We start from the raw sequence: 15,129 nt of genomic DNA on the forward strand, positions 1-15,129 counted from the left end.
AGAATAGAATAGAATAGAAAACAATAGAATAGAAAACAATAGAATAGAAAACAATAGAATAGAATAGAATAGAATAGAATAGAATAGAATAGAATAGAATAGAATAGAATAGAATAGAATGGAATAAACCAGGTTGGAAGAGACCTTCAAGATCATCGTGTCCAACCTATCACCCAACACCACCTAATCAACTAACCCATGGCACCAAGCACCCTGTCAAGCCTCGCCCTGAACACCCCCAGCGACGGCGACCCCACCACCTCCCCAGGCAGCACATCCCAGTGGGCAATCTCTCTCTCTGTGTAAAACTTCCTCCTAACCTCCAGCCTAAACCTCCCCTGGTGCAGCCTGAGACTGTGTCCTCTTGTTCTGGTGCTGCTTGCCTGGGAGAAGAGACCAACCTCTGCCTCACTACAACCTCCCTTCAGGAAGTTGTAGAGAGCAATGAGGTCTCCCCTGAGTCTCCTCCTCCCCAGGCTAAGCAACCTCAGCTCCCTCAGCCTCTCCTCACAGGGCTGTGCTCCAAGCCCCTCACCAACCTTGTTGCCCTTCTCTGGACACCTTCCAGCAAGTCAACCTCCTTCCTAAACTGAGGAGCCCAGAACTGGACACAGGACTCAAGGTGTGGCCTAACCAGTGCAGTGTACAGGGGCACAATGACCTCCCTGCTCCTGCTGGCCACACTGTTCCTGATGCAGGCCAGGATGTCCTTGGCGCTCCTGGCTGCCTGGGCACACTGCAGGCTCATGTTCAGCCTGCCATCAACCAGCACCCCCAGGTCCCTTTCCACCTGACTGCTCTCCAGCCACTCTGACCCCAGCCTGTAGCACTGCCTGGGGTTGCTGTGGCCAATGTGCAGCACCTGGCACTTGGATGTGTTCAATCTCCTGCCCTTGGCCTCTGCCCATCTGCCCAGCCTGTCCAGGTCCCTCTGCAGAGCCCTTCTGCCCTCTAACTGACCAACATCTGCTCCTAACTTGGTGTCATCTGCAAACTTGCTGATGACTGACTCAATCCCCTCATCCAGATCATCAATGAAGATATTAAATAGGATGGGGCCCAGCACTGCTCCCTGGGGCACACCACTGGTGCCTGGCTGCCAGCTGGCTGTGGCACCATTCACCACCACTCTCTGGGCTCAGCCTCCAGCCAGCTCCTAACCCAGCTCAGAGAGCTGCTGTCCAAGCCAGGGGCTGACAGCTTGGCCAGCAGTTTGCTGTGGGGGACAGTGTCAAAGGCCTTGCTGCAGTCCAGGCAGACTCCATCCACAGCCTGCCCCACATCCCCCAGGCAGTCCCCTGGGCATGGAAGGAGATCAGGTTGGAGAGGCAGGACCTGCCCTTCCTAAATCCCTGCTGGCTGGGCCTGAGCCCTTGGCCATCCTCCAAGTTCTGTTGGAAAAGACCTCAGAGATCATCAAGCCCAACCTGTCACCCAACACCTCCTGACTAAATAAACCATGGCTCCAAGTGCCACATCCAATCCTTTTCTGAACACCTCCAGGGATGAGAGGTGGATTAAAAGGGGTATTCTGAAGGGCTGTGTTCTAGGATGGATTAGAATGCCTCTGGTTAGTAGGTGGAGAGAGGTTCTCCTCCCCCTCTACTCTGCCCTGCTGAGGCTGCATCTGGAAGATTGTGTCCAGTTCTGGGCCCCTCAGTTAGGGAAGGACCTCAGGGAAGTGCTAGAGAGAGTTCAGCAGAGAGCCACAAAAATGATGAAGACAGTGAAACATTCTCCTCATGAGGAGAGCCTGAGGGAGCTGGGCCACTCAGTTCCACAGGGACAGGGAGGTACTAGAGAGAGTCCAGCACAAAGCCACAAAGTGATGGAATAGAACATCTTCCATAGGAGGAGAGCCTGAGAAGGGCAACAAGGCTGGTGAGAGGCCTTGAGCACAGCCCTGTGAGGAGAGGCTGAGGGAGCTGGGGTTGCTTAGCCTGGAGAAGAGGAGGCTCAGGGGAGACCTCATTGCTCTCTCCAACTGCCTGAAGGGAGGTTGTAGCCAGGTGGGGGTTGGTCTCTTCTCCCAGGCAAGCAGCACCAGAACAAGAGGACACAGTCTCAAGCTGTGCCAGGGGAAGTTTAGGCTGGAGGTGAGGAGAAAGTTCTTCCCTGAGAGCGTCATTTATCATTGGGATGTGCTGCCCAGGGAGGTGGTGGAGTCCCCATCCCTGGAGGTGTTCCAGAGGGGATTGGATGTGGCACTTGGTGCCATGGTCTAGTCATGAGGTCTGTGGTGACAGCTTGGACTTGATGATCTTTGAGGTCTCTTCCAACCTTGGTGATACTGTGAGACTGTGAGACTGTAGCTTGCAGAGGAGGAGCCTGAGGGTGAGCTCCTTGCTAAAGCTGTGCAGGGGCAGTGCCCAGAGGCTGGAGCCAGGCTCTGCTGGGGGATGCCCAATGCCAGCACCAGGGGCAGTGGTGGAAGCTGAGGCAGAGGAAGTGCCATGGGAACAGCAAACCAAACAGGTTGTAGCAATAACTCTGGGAGGAAATGAAACTGCAGTTGGAAGCTTGGGGAATTCAGCAAGAAAAGCAGCAGCAAGGAGGTATTTTTGTACACCATCTTGGGGGGCTCTTCAGGGCTCTGCAGTTTCTCCTTGTCTTTGGTTTGCAACAAGAGGGCCAATGCTACTCCTGAAATGAAAGCTTGCAGGAACTGCTGACAGCTGTGTTTCTTTCCTGGCAAGGCTTGCTGGGCTCCAGAGCCCTCCCTCCCTTTAGGAGAACTTTTGTTTTTCAGACAGACCTTGATTTTCACAGGGCAGGCAGGCAAGGTTTGTCTACTCCTGCAGGGAAAAGAAGCTCTGAACCTCGGTTTGTCCCTCCTGAGCAGCTTCCTTCTCTGCTGCTTCATGTGCAGCTCCTGAGCAGTGGCACAACAACTATTTTTAGTGAGCACAAGCATGCCAGCAAGCTGTGGGGATGATATTTTTTTAGGTCAAGGAGGATGAAATGAAAAGGGGGAATGTCAGGGGTAATGTCAGCAAAAGCATCCATGAGAGATCACAGAGAATCAGAGAGCAGGGCCTGCAAAGCAGGCAAGCACAAGCCAGGCACAAGCTACAAATCACAGTGGCTTCATTGCAAAAACACAACAAGTAAAATGATTTTTAGAGAGAGGAAAGAGGAAGAAAAGAAGCAGAAAAATGCAAACAGGTTCAGCACTCTCTGGATTTTGAGTGGTTTCCAAACTTGGGGGGGAAGGGAAAAGGTTTTTCCTCACTCTTGCTGGCACACTGGTAATTTACTGGAGATAGATCTAGATGGTGCCTGGCCACTAATGGTGTCAAAGGCCTCCTGGCTGGGGTCAGCAATGCTGTGTCCAGCAGCAGCAGGGAGGGGATTGTCCCCTGGCACTCAGCTCTGGGCAGGCCACACCTCCAGTGCTGGGTCCAGTGTTGGGTGGCTGTCAATCAGCACCCCCAGGTCCCTCTCTGTTTGGCAGCTCTCAGCCACTCTGACCCCAGCCTGTAGCTCTGCCTGGGGTTGCTGTGGCCAAAGTGCAGCCCCTGGCACTTGGACTTGTTGAATGCCATCCTGTTGGCCTCTGCCCATCTGTCCAGTGGGTCGAGGTCCCTCTGCAGAGCCCTTCTGCCCTCTAACTGACCAACATCTGCTCCCAGCTTGGTGTCATCTGCAAACTTGCTGATGACTGTCTCAATGCCCTCATCCAGATCATCAATGAAGATATTAAATAGGATGGGGCCCAGCACTGATCCCTGGGGGACAGCACTGGTGCCTGGCTGCCAGCTGGCTGTGGCACCATTCACCACCACTCTCTGGGCTCAGCCTCCAGCCAGTTCCTAACCCAGCTCAGAGAGCTGCTGCCCAAGCCAGGGGCTGATAGCTTGGCCAGCAGTTTGCTGTGGAGGACAGTGTCAAAGGACAGTCTCAAGCTGTGCCAGAGGAGGTTTAGGCTGAGTGTGAGGAAGAAATTCTTCCCAGGCAGAGATTGGCCTTTGGAATGTGCTGCCCAGGGAGGTGGTGGAGTCACCATCCCTGGAGGTGTTTAGGAAGAGCCTGGCTGAGGCACTCAGTGCCATGATTTACTTGATTGGATGGTGCTGGGTGCTAGGTTGGACTGGATGATCTCTGAAGTCTTTTCCAACCTGGTCCATGCTGTGTTCTGTATTCTGTAGATGAGGAGCTGGCACTGTGTGATGCTTGGCTTCCATTCTTTTATAAACCTGAAGCATTTTTCAGGCATGTGGGGTTTGCTTTTGGTAAAGAAAGTGCAAATATCACAGTTCTAAACACCCATTACTCTGTTCAAACAGAGAAGAGGGCTGCAAGGCCTTTCCAGGAGTAAAATCACAGCACATGCTCTGAATGAGGCAGAAAGGAGGCAAAGAGAAACAGATTCTGGCTGTGTGGTGCAACACATCTTCATCACTGCTGCATCAGCCAGAGTTTTATCTTCCTGAGGGGTCAGTTGCAACTTAATGTCCCTGGATAGACTTTTGGAGTCCCTTTTCATCTCTTTGTATGGCTTTTGGTTGTGTGCATGGGAGTCACTCCTACACTGCTGGCCATTGCAAGAGCTCTTTCTGAACACAAAATCGAATCACAGCATCACAGAACATCAGAGCTTGGAAGGGACCTCCAGAGATCAGCCAGCCCAAGCCCCTGCCAGAGCAGCATCACCCAGGGCAGTCTGCACAGGAATGCATCCAGAGGGGGTTGGAAAGGCTCCACAGAAGGAGACTCCACAACCTCTCTGGGCAGCCTGCCCCAGGGCTCTCTCACCCTCACACCAAAGAAGTTTCTCCTCATGGGGAGCTGAAACCTTCTCTGTTCCAGTTTGTCTCCATTGCTCCTTGGCTTATTGCTGTGCAGCACCCACAAGAGCTTGGCCCCCTCCACTTGCCCCCCAGCCCTCAGCTATTGATAGCCATTGATCAGATCCCTCTCAGCCTTCTCTTCTCCAGACTAAACAGCCCCAGGGCTCTCAGTCTCTCTTCACAGGGCAGATGCTCAAGTCCCCTAAGCATCCTCCTGGCTCTCCCTTGGACTCTCTCCAGCAGCTCTCTGTCTCTCTGGGGAGCCCAGCACTGGACACAGGATTGCAGCTGTGGTCTCAGCAGGGCAGAGCAGAGGTGGAGCAGAACCTCCCCAGCCCTGCTGGCCACACTTTCCTTGCTGCCCCCCAGGATCCCCTTGGCTCTCTTGGCCCCCAGGGCACATTGCTGACCCATGCAGAACTTGCTGCCCACCAGCACTCCAAGGTCTTTCTCCATGGAGCTGCTCTCCATCAGGGCCACCCCCAAACTCTTGTGGTGCCTGCTGTTGCTCCTCCCCAGATGCAGGACCCAGCACTTGTCCTTACTGACCTTCCTGAGGTTTGCCTGCAGCCAGCTCTCAGCCTGTCCAGATCTCTGTTCAGAATACCAGGAGAAAATGTCTATGAGATGGAGGAGGAGATAGCTTAGACATGAGATTAGAAAGAATCTCTTCCCCATAAGGGTGGTGAGGCAGTGGAACAGGTTGCACAGAGATGTTGTGGAGGCTCCAAGCCTTGTGTTGAAATCCAGGTTGGATGGTGTCTTTCTTGAGCAGCCTGGTCTGGGAGGAGGTGTTGCTGCCCATGGCAGGGGTGGGTGAGGCTAGATGAGCTCTAAGGTGCCTTCCATTCTATGGTTCTGTGATTCTGTGAGGTAAGGACATCACAACTGAGTCAGCACAGCATCATAGAATGGTCTGGGGTGGAAGGGACCTCCAAAGATCATCCAGTCCTGTGAGAAGAGGCTGAGGGACCTGGAGGTGTGTAGCCTGGAGAAGAGGAGGCTCAGGGGAGACCTCATTGCTCTCTACAACTCCCTGAAGGGAGGTTGTAGCCAGGTGGGGGTTGGTCTCTTCTCCCAGGCAGCCAGCACCAGAACAAGAGGACACAGTCTCAAGCTGTGCCAGGGGAGGTTTAGGCTGGAGGTGAGGAAGAAATTCTTCCCAGCCAGAGAGATTGGCCATTGGGATGTGCTGCCCAGGGAGGTGGTGGAGTCACCATCCCTGGAGGTGCTCAGGAACAGCCTGGATGAGGCCCTTTGTGCCATGGTTTAGTTGATTGGCTGGTGCTGGGTGAGAGGTTGGACTGGATGATCTCTGAGGATATTTCCTACCTGGCTAATGCTGTACTCTGTACTCTGCATCCCCTCTGCATCCCCTCTGCATCAGCAGGGACATCCTCCACTAGATCAGGCTGCCCAGAGCCCAGTTCAGCCTCACCCTGAATATCTCCAGGGACAGGGCCCCAACCACCCCCCTGGGCAACCTGTTCCAGTGTTCCACCACCCTCAGCAGCAAAGCATTTCTGTGGTGTTCCATAAAGTGCTTTAAGACACTTGAGGGGGACAACAGCATCAGGAAAGCAGAAAGCATATCCCAGGGACAACAGGAACTGTAACTCCAGCTAACCCAGAATGACTTCTTTCTCTATCTGCTGCCCTGGTTGTTTGGGGTTTGTTTCTGCTGCTGATTGAGGAGCAGCACATAAACATTTGCTCTGGCTTGGCAGGGAGAGCACAGAGAGCACAGGGAGAGAGGGTTTGCTGCTCCTATCTCTGAGCCCTTCTTGCCCTCTCTGGCCGAATGCTTCTCTGACAGCTGGGAAGCAAATGGACTCAAATGGTGCTAATACAGCAAAAGGGCAACCACAGGCTCCTCTTTCACACTTTCCAGGCAATAGGAATCAAGCAGAGCTCAACATTGTCACACCACTGCTTTCACCAATTGTTTGAACAGGCAATTAGCATTCAAAGACAAAGGCAGCAACTGGAGCGTGGAATCAGAACTGTCAGGGTTGGAAGGGACCTCAAGGCTCAACCAGTTCCAAGCCCCCTGCCATGGCCAGGGACACCTCACACTGCAGCAGGTTGCTCACAGCCACCTCCAGCCTGGCTGCAAACACCTCCAGGCAGGAGGCTGCCACCACCTCCCTGGGCAGCCTGTGCCAGGCTCTCACCACCCTCATGGGCAACAACTTCTTCCTCACAGCCAATCTCAATCTCCCCACTTCTAGTTTTGCTCCATCCCCCCCAGTCCTATCCCTCCCTGACACCCTCAAAAGTCTCTCCCCAGCTTTCTTGGAGCCCCCTGCAGATGATCTTGAAGGTCTCTTCCAACCTAGTTGATTCTACTGTAAGGCCACAATGAGGTCTCCTGGGAGCCTTCTCCTCTCCAGCCTGCACAACCCCAACTCCCTCAGTCTGTGCTCACAGCAGAGCAGCTCCAGCCCTCTGCTCCTCCTCGTGGCCCTTCTCTGGACACCTTCCAGCCCCTCCAGATCCTTCCTGGCACAGAGGCTCCAGCACTGGCCCCAGAGCTGCAGCTGTGGTCTCAGCAGAGTGGAGCAGAGGGGCAGAATCCCCTCCCTGGCCCTGCTGGCCACACTTCTCTTGCTGCAGCCCAGGCTCTGCTTGGCTCTCTGGGCTGCAAGTGCTCCCTGCTGGCTCCTCTTCAGCTTCTCCTCCCCCAGCACCCCCAAGGCCTTTGCTTCAGGGCTGCTCTCCAGCCAGTCCCTGCCCAGCCTCTAGCAGTGCCTGGGATTGCCCTGAGCCAGCTGCAGGACCTTGCCCTTGGTCTTGTTGAACCTCCTGAGGTTGTCCTGGGCCCAGCTCTGCAGCCGGTCCAGGTCCCTCTGGATGGATCCTTCCCTCCAGCTGTCAGCAGCACCACACAGCTTGGTGCCATCAGCAGCCCTGCTGAGGCTGCACTCAGTGCCACTGTCCATGGCACCAACACAGATGTTGAACAAGCCTGGTCCCAGTACACAGAATCACAGAACAGTAAGGGTGGAGGGCATCTCTCGAGATTACAGAGTCCAATGCCCCTGTCCAATAAATGAGTGCTGGCTCCAGTTCTGGGCACCTCAGCACAAGAGAGATGTGGAGGTGCTGGAGCCAGGGCAGAGCAGGGCAAGGAAGCTGGGAAGGGCCTGGAGAAGGAAGCTGATGGAGAGAGACTGAAGGAGCTGGGGCTGCTTAGTGTGAAAGAGAGGAGGCTGAGGGGAGACCTCCTGGCTCTCTACAGCTCCCTGCAAGGAGGTTGTGGAGAGCTTGGTGCTGGTCTCTGCTCCCAGGTCATTAGTGACAGAACAAGAGGGAATGGCCTCAAGCTGTGACTGGGGAGGGTCAGACTGGACAGTAGGAAGGATTTTTTCCTGTCAGGAGTGGTCAGGGCTTGGAATGTGCTGCCCAGGGAGGTGGTGGAGTCCCCAAGCCTGGCTGTGTCTCAGGGTGGTTTGGCTGTGGTGCTTGGGGCTGTGGTTTAGGGCTGAGCCTTGCAGAGCAGGGTTCTGGGTTGGCCTTGGTGACCCTGAGGCTCTTTTCCAAGCTGAGTGTGTCTGTGATTCTGAGACAACACCACTCCTTTTGCCCAGAGAGAGGAAAAACAAGCTGCAGCTAGGCTACCAACCTTCCATCTTCATCAGCAGCCCTTCTCATTTGATAACTACCTTCAGCCTTCAAATTCAACCTTCCCTCCCATAGGTGCCTCCCAACATTTGCTTCAATGGGACCCATCATATCATCCTCAGCAACCTGCTTGGATGAAGAAAGAAAAGCACAGTGTGGTGCATGCTTGGGGGCCTGCTGCAATACATTGGCAGCAAGGGAAAAGTGTGATTATTGTTGTTGTTATTATTATTATTATCATTATTATCATTATTGTCATTATTATCATTACAAAATGCAGGCCTCAAATGGCAAGGACTCAAAAGCACTTTCATTCCAGCTCAGATCTGGAAGAGCATGATTTGTCTAACATGTTATTTAGGACCTCTTCAGATGAAAGGAGAGGAAAATGGATTAATAACAAAGAGCAGGCTGATTGAAACCTAATTTCTATTATCACAGCTAAATGATAGGATTTGGCCCCTGGGCTGAAGCTGTGTGGTTTGTGGCACACACTCCCCTCATGGATTGTCACTCATCCAGCATGGTGCCCACCCACAAGAAGGGCAGGTTGGATGAGCCAGGAAATTCCAGGCCTGTCAGCCTGACCTCAGTGCCAGGCAAGGAACAGGGCATCTTGAGTGCAGTCCCCCACAGCAAACTCCTGGCCAAGCTGTCAGCCCCTGGCTTGGGCAGCAGCTCTCTGAGCTGGGTTAGGAACTGGCTGGAGGCTGAGCCCAGAGAGTGGTGGTGAATGGTGCCACAGCCAGCTGGCAGCCAGGCACCAGTGGTGTGCCCCAGGGAGCAGTGCTGGGCCCCATGCTCTTTAACATCTTCATAGATGATCTGGATGAGGGCATTGAGTCCATCATCAGTAAATTTGCAGATGACAGCAAGCTGGGGGCAGGAGTTGATCTGCTGGAGGGCAGAGAGGCTCTGCAGAGGGACCTGGACAGGCTGGGCAGATGGGCAGAGGCCAAAGGCAGGAGATTGAACACATCCAAGTGCCAGGTGCTGCACATTGGCCACAGCAACCCCAGGCAGTGCTACAGGCTGGGGGCAGAGTGGCTGAGGGCAGCCAGGCAGAGAGGGACCTGGGGGTGCTGGTGGATGGTAGGCTGAACATGAGCCTGCAGTGTGCCCAGGCAGCCAAGAGGGCCAATGGCATCCTGGGCTGCATCAGGAACAGTGTGGCCAGCAGGAGCAGGGAGGTCATTGTGCCCCTGTACACTGCACTGGTTAGGCCACACCTTGAGTCCTGTGTCCAGTTCTGGGCTCCTCAGTTTAGGAAGGAGGTTGACTTGCTGGAAGGTGTCCAGAGAAGGGCAACAAAGCTGGGGAGGGGTTTGGAACACAGCCCTGTGAGGAGAGGCTGAGGGAGCTGGGGTTGCTTAGCCTGGAGAAGAGGAGGCTCAGGGGTGACCTTATTATTCTCTACAACTACCTGAAGGGAGGTTGTAGACAGATGAATGTTGGTCTCTTCTCCCAGGCAAGCAGCACCAGAACAAGAGGACACAGTCTCAGGCTGCACCAGGGGAGGTTTAGGCTGGAGGTTAGGAAGAAATTCTACAGAGAGAGTGATTTCCCATTGGAATGTGCTGCCCAGGGAGGTGGTGGAGTCACCATGACTGGAGGTGTTCAGGGCGAGGCTTGATAGGGTGCTGGGTGCCATGGGTTAGTTGATTAGGTGGTATTGGATGATAGGTTGGACATGATGATCTTGAAGGTCTCTTCCAACCTGGTTTATTCTATGTAGTCTATTCTATTCTATTCATTGCTCCCTGCCTTCTTGGAGCCTTTTGCAGCAGAGCACTCAAGCAACAGTGCAGCCTGGAATGCTTCTTACTGTTCGCAGCCTCTGCTCCAACAACAGGAAGAAAGGAATTTATCAGACCCAAACAGCTTGCCCAGGGAATCATGGAATTGTTTGGGTAGGAAAGGACCATTAAAGATCATGCAGTCATAGAACTGTTCAGGTTGGAAGGGACCTCAAGGCTCAGCCAGTTCCACCCCCCCTGCCATGGGGTTTGCCTAAGCTTGCCCTAAGCTCCGGTTGAACAGACATAGAATTGCATAGAATAGACCAGGTTGGAAGAGACCTTCAAGATCATCGAGTCCAACCCATCAGCCATTCCAACACCACCTAATCAACTAACCCATGGCACCAAGCACCCTATCAAGTCTCCTCCTGAACACCTCCAGTGATGGTGACTCCACCACCTCCCTGGGCAGCCCATTCCAATGGGCAATCACTCTCTCTGTATAGAACTTCTTCCTAACCTCCAGCCTAAACCTCCCCTGGTGCAGCCTGAGACTGTGTCCTCTTGTTCTGGTGCTGGCTGCCTGGGAGAAGAGACCAACATCCTCCTGGCTACAACTTCCCTTCAGGGAGTTGGAGAGAGCAATGAGGTCTCCCCTGAGCCTCCTCTTCTGCAGGCTAAGCAACCCCAGCTCCCTCAGCCTCTCCTCACAGGGCTGTGTTCCAAAGCCCTCCCCAGCCTTGTTGCCCTTCTCTGCACACCTTCAAGTCTCTCAATGTCCTTCTGAAACTGAGGGGCCCAGAACTGGACACAGGACTCAAGGTGTGGCCTAAGCAGTGCAGTGTACAGGGGCACAATGACCTCCCTGCTCCTGCTGGCCACACTGGTCCTGATGCAGGCCAGGATGCCATTGGCCCTCCTGGCTGCCTGGGCACACTGCAGGCTCATGTTCAGTCTGCCATCGACCAGCACCCCCAGGTCCCTCTCTGCCTGGCTGCTCTCAGCCACTCTGACCCCAGCCTGTAGCACTGCCTGGGGTTGCTGTGGCCAATGTGCAGCACCTGGCACTTGGATGTGTTCAATCTCCTGCCCTTGGCCTCTGCCCATCTGCCCAGCCTGTCCAGGTCCCTCTGCAGAGCCTCTCTGCCCTCCAGCAGATCAACTCCTGCCCCCAGCTTGCTGTCATCTGCAAATTTACTGCTGATGGACTCAATGCCCTCATCCAGATCATCAATGAAGATGTTAAAGAGCATGGGGCCCAGCACTGATCCCTGGGGCACACCACTGGTGACTAGTGACAGATTCAAACCACTCTTTCCTTCAGTGGATAGGTTGGGCTTGATCTCAAAGGTCTCTCCCAGCCTGGAGAGTTCTGTGATTCTAAACCTATCATCTTTCATTCAGTGAGCAGAGATGCACAGAATGAACCAGGTTGGAAAAGACCTCTGAGATCATCCAGTCCAACCTGTCACCCAGCACCATTCAATCAGCTAAACCATGGCACTGAGTCCTCATCCAGTCTCTTCTTAAACACTTCCAGGGATGGGGACTCCCTGGGCAGCCTGTGCCAGTCCCTGACCACTCTGGCAGCAAAGAGTTCTTTGCTAATGCCTCATGACACATCAGACAACCTAAGCCACAGGCAGAACTGTGCTGGCTGTTCAGGAGTGGGCATTGATGCTGAAGTATCTTCTGTGCCATCAGAGCCACTGGTCAGTGACAGCTACTGCTCAGAAACTTATTGATGGGGAAATCAGCTTTTTGTGCTTAATTCTTGTTGGGAGATTTCAGTCTGCAGGAGTGCTGCAGCCTGCTGGGAACAATGGATCAGACTGCAGGGCTTCCAGGGAAAAGCAGCAGAGACACAGCCACAGAACTAACCAGGCTGGAAAAGACCTTTGAGATCATCCAGCCCAACCTACCACCCAACAGCATCCAATCAGCTGAACCATGGCACCAAGGGCCTCATCCAGGCTGTTCCTGAGCACCTCCAGGGATGGTGACTCCACCACCTCCCTGGGCAGCACATCCCAGTGGCCAATCTCTTTGTCTGGGAAGAGTTTCTCCCTAGCACCCAGCCCAAACCTCCCCTGCTGCAGCTTGAGGCTGTGTCCTCTCCTTCTGTCACTGTCACCAACCCCCAGTTTAATTTTCAGTCAGAGCTGCTGGGCCACTTCACATGAACCACCTTCACCTTCAGGCTCTCTCCAGTCCCTGTATAGAATCACAGAACAGAATTGTCTCAGGTGCAGAAGAAATAAATCCCAGTCCCTTTGCTGTGAGACCATTTTTCCACACTGGGTTTGAGCAGCAGTCACTGACCCTAGATCCAGAACACTGCCCACAGCTAAGGGGAATTTGCTCTGCTTCATTTTGGCCTTTCAAAAGGTTCAGTTTGGTTTTCCAAAGCAAAGTTCCACCCTTTCAAGGCAGCTTTTGGTTCTAGGCTTCCAGCAGGCTGTCAGGTTTCATCTCTCAGCTTCCTCTTCATTACTGGAAGCAGTAGCCCTGAATCAGCAGGGAGCTTCTCCACAGGTGTATTGATCTGCTTTGGTGATGTGTATTGGTCATAACTTTCCCAGAACTGGTGGAATTTTCCTTACCTGATTGAATTTGAGGCCATTTCCTCTCATCCTATCATCAGTTACCTGGTAGATGACACCAACAGAATCACAGACTCACAGAATTACTGAGGCTGGAAAGGACCTCTGAGATCATCTCATGACCTCTCATCAGCCCATGACCTAACACCACCACATCAGCTGAACCATGGCACCAAGAGCCACATCCAAGCTTTTGTTAAAGACTTCCAGGGATGGAGACTCCACCACCTCCCTGGGCAGCACATCCCAGTGCCTAATCAGCCTTCCTGTGAGGAAGCTCTTCCTAACATCCAACCTAATCCTCCTCTGGCACAGCTTCAGGCCATGCCCTCTTGCTTGTCCTGTCACAAGCTGCCTGGGAGCCGAGCCTGACCCCCACCTGACTTCAACTTCCTTTTGAGTAGTTGCAGAGACTGATAAGGTCCCCTCTACATCTCCCCCAGGCTGAACACCCCCAGCTCCCTCAGCCTCTCCTCATCAGCCTTTCCCTCCAGTCCCTTCCCCAGGCTGGTTGCTCTCCTCTGGATCTGCTCCAGCACCTCAAGATCTCTCTTGCAGAGCTGCACCCAGTGCTGGAGGGGAGCCTCACCAGTGCCCAGCACAGGGCAGGATTCCATCCCCAGTCCTGCTGGCCACACTGTCCCTGGCCAGCACCCACAAGCACCTCGGTCTGCTGCTATCATTTCCGCTCCTGGACTGGAAGCTTTTCTAAGACCAGTGACAAGAACCATGCTCAAAATCCTCAACAACAGGCTGCTCAAATCCTCCTTCTGGGTGAGGCCATGACTACTTGCATGACAGATGTTCAATCCCCAAACACCAGAGCAAAGAAATTCATCCCCACCGAAAGGACGTCACGAGCCTAAGCGAATCAATTCCTCTTTCAGAAGTCACAGGAATACTCTGAGACCCAACATCAATCTGGAGAGCTGGACCTTTGACAGGCAAGAAATGCTTATGGAATCACAGAGCTGGCAGGGTTGGAAGGGACCTCAAGGCTCAGCCAGTTCCAACCCCCCTGCCACGGCCAGGGACACCTCACACTGCAGCAGGTTGCTCACAGCCACCTCCAGCCTGGCTGCAAACACCTCCAGGCAGGAGGCTGCCACCACCTCCCTGGGCAACCTGTGCCAGGCTCTCACCACCCTCATGGGCAACAACTTCTTCCTCTCATCCAATCTTTTTTTGTCAGCCATTGGGCAGGCTGCTTTTATTTTTGCAGCTCTCTTTTAGGGGAGGCTGACAGAGAAAGAAGTTGACCTGCTGGCAGAGCAGTTTCTGCTGACCAGCTTGGTCCTCCACATTTGCATCATTGTTTCCCAGAGCTTTGCTTATCAATCATCATCAACCCTGAGCTGTGTTGCCATGGACTTCCCTGAGCAAAGGAGAGTCTGATGGAGATTAATGTGCAGAGTTAGAAGGAGGGGACAGAAAACACCTTCAGGAAGGTGTGACCTCAGCCACAATCTGTCACGGTGTCTTCGCTGCTGCCAGGGTGGAAACAGATCAAGGAACATCTCTAAACAAAAGGCTTAAAAATCAGATCACACTGAGCAGCAGCTCTGAACCTGGAAGGGCTGTTGCAGGAAGAGCAGTGCACTTACATGTTGTTCAGAAGACCCAGGAGAGCATCAGGCCCTTTGCTTTCTGCACCAGCAGGGAACCAGGACTTCTCACACCGAAGGAGTTCATTGCTGGAAAGACAAGAGAAAAAAACCCAAAAGCTATGAGGTTCAAGGAGTGATTTTGTTCTTTCACAGAATGTTAGGGGTTGGAAGGGACCTGGCAAGCTCACCCAGTCCATCTCTAGTGGGTGGGAATTCCCCCCCCAACATTAACTTTGCCACAGCAACTCAGTTGGAAGCGACTGGAAGCTGTATTTACAGGCAGAACTGCACTCTACAGCGGAGTGCAGTGAATGTGCACCAAATACAGAGCAGTTACAATACTGTACAGATACTTACAGTTAGCTAACAAGATATAAAAAGCCCTGGTCAGAGACCAGGGAGGCCATTCCACTGCCCCCCACCCCCTGTCCCAAAAGAGAAAGGAGCAGAGAGCAAGCAGGGGTTAGACTTCACCAAAACAGCACAGCCAAGGTCAGCCAGAAGCAGATCAATCTCTTGTGAGGGAAGCAAGCAGAGAAGAGATCAGAGAAGAAAAGAATTGATTTCATAGAATCACAGAATCAACCAGGTTGGAAAAGACCTCAGAGATCATCAAGTCCAACCTATCACCCAACAACTCCTGACTGCTAAACCATGGCTCCAAGTGCCACATCCAAGCCTTTCTTGAGCACCTCCAGGGATGGGGACTCCACCACCTCCCTGGGCAGCACATCCCAATGGCCAATTCCTCTTTCTGGGAAGAACT

The 15,129-nt window shown here is 53.4% G+C and overlaps 1 long non-coding RNA gene across 1 annotated transcript in view; it reads right to left on the reverse strand.

The window, feature by feature from the left end:
- The window catches only part of LOC128899029 (uncharacterized), a 276,408-nt gene extending 261,962 nt beyond the window's left edge, over positions 1 to 14,446 (reverse strand). Inside the window, exon 1 of the long non-coding RNA XR_008463039.1 lies at positions 14,361 to 14,446. This is a non-coding gene — a long non-coding RNA (uncharacterized LOC128899029). The remainder of the gene's footprint in view (positions 1 to 14,360) is intronic.
- Positions 14,447 to 15,129: the final 683 nt, after the last annotated feature.

This window comes from Dryobates pubescens, chromosome 37 (genome assembly GCF_014839835.1).
Source record: "Dryobates pubescens isolate bDryPub1 chromosome 37, bDryPub1.pri, whole genome shotgun sequence".
Lineage (NCBI taxonomy): Eukaryota > Metazoa > Chordata > Aves > Piciformes > Picidae > Dryobates > Dryobates pubescens.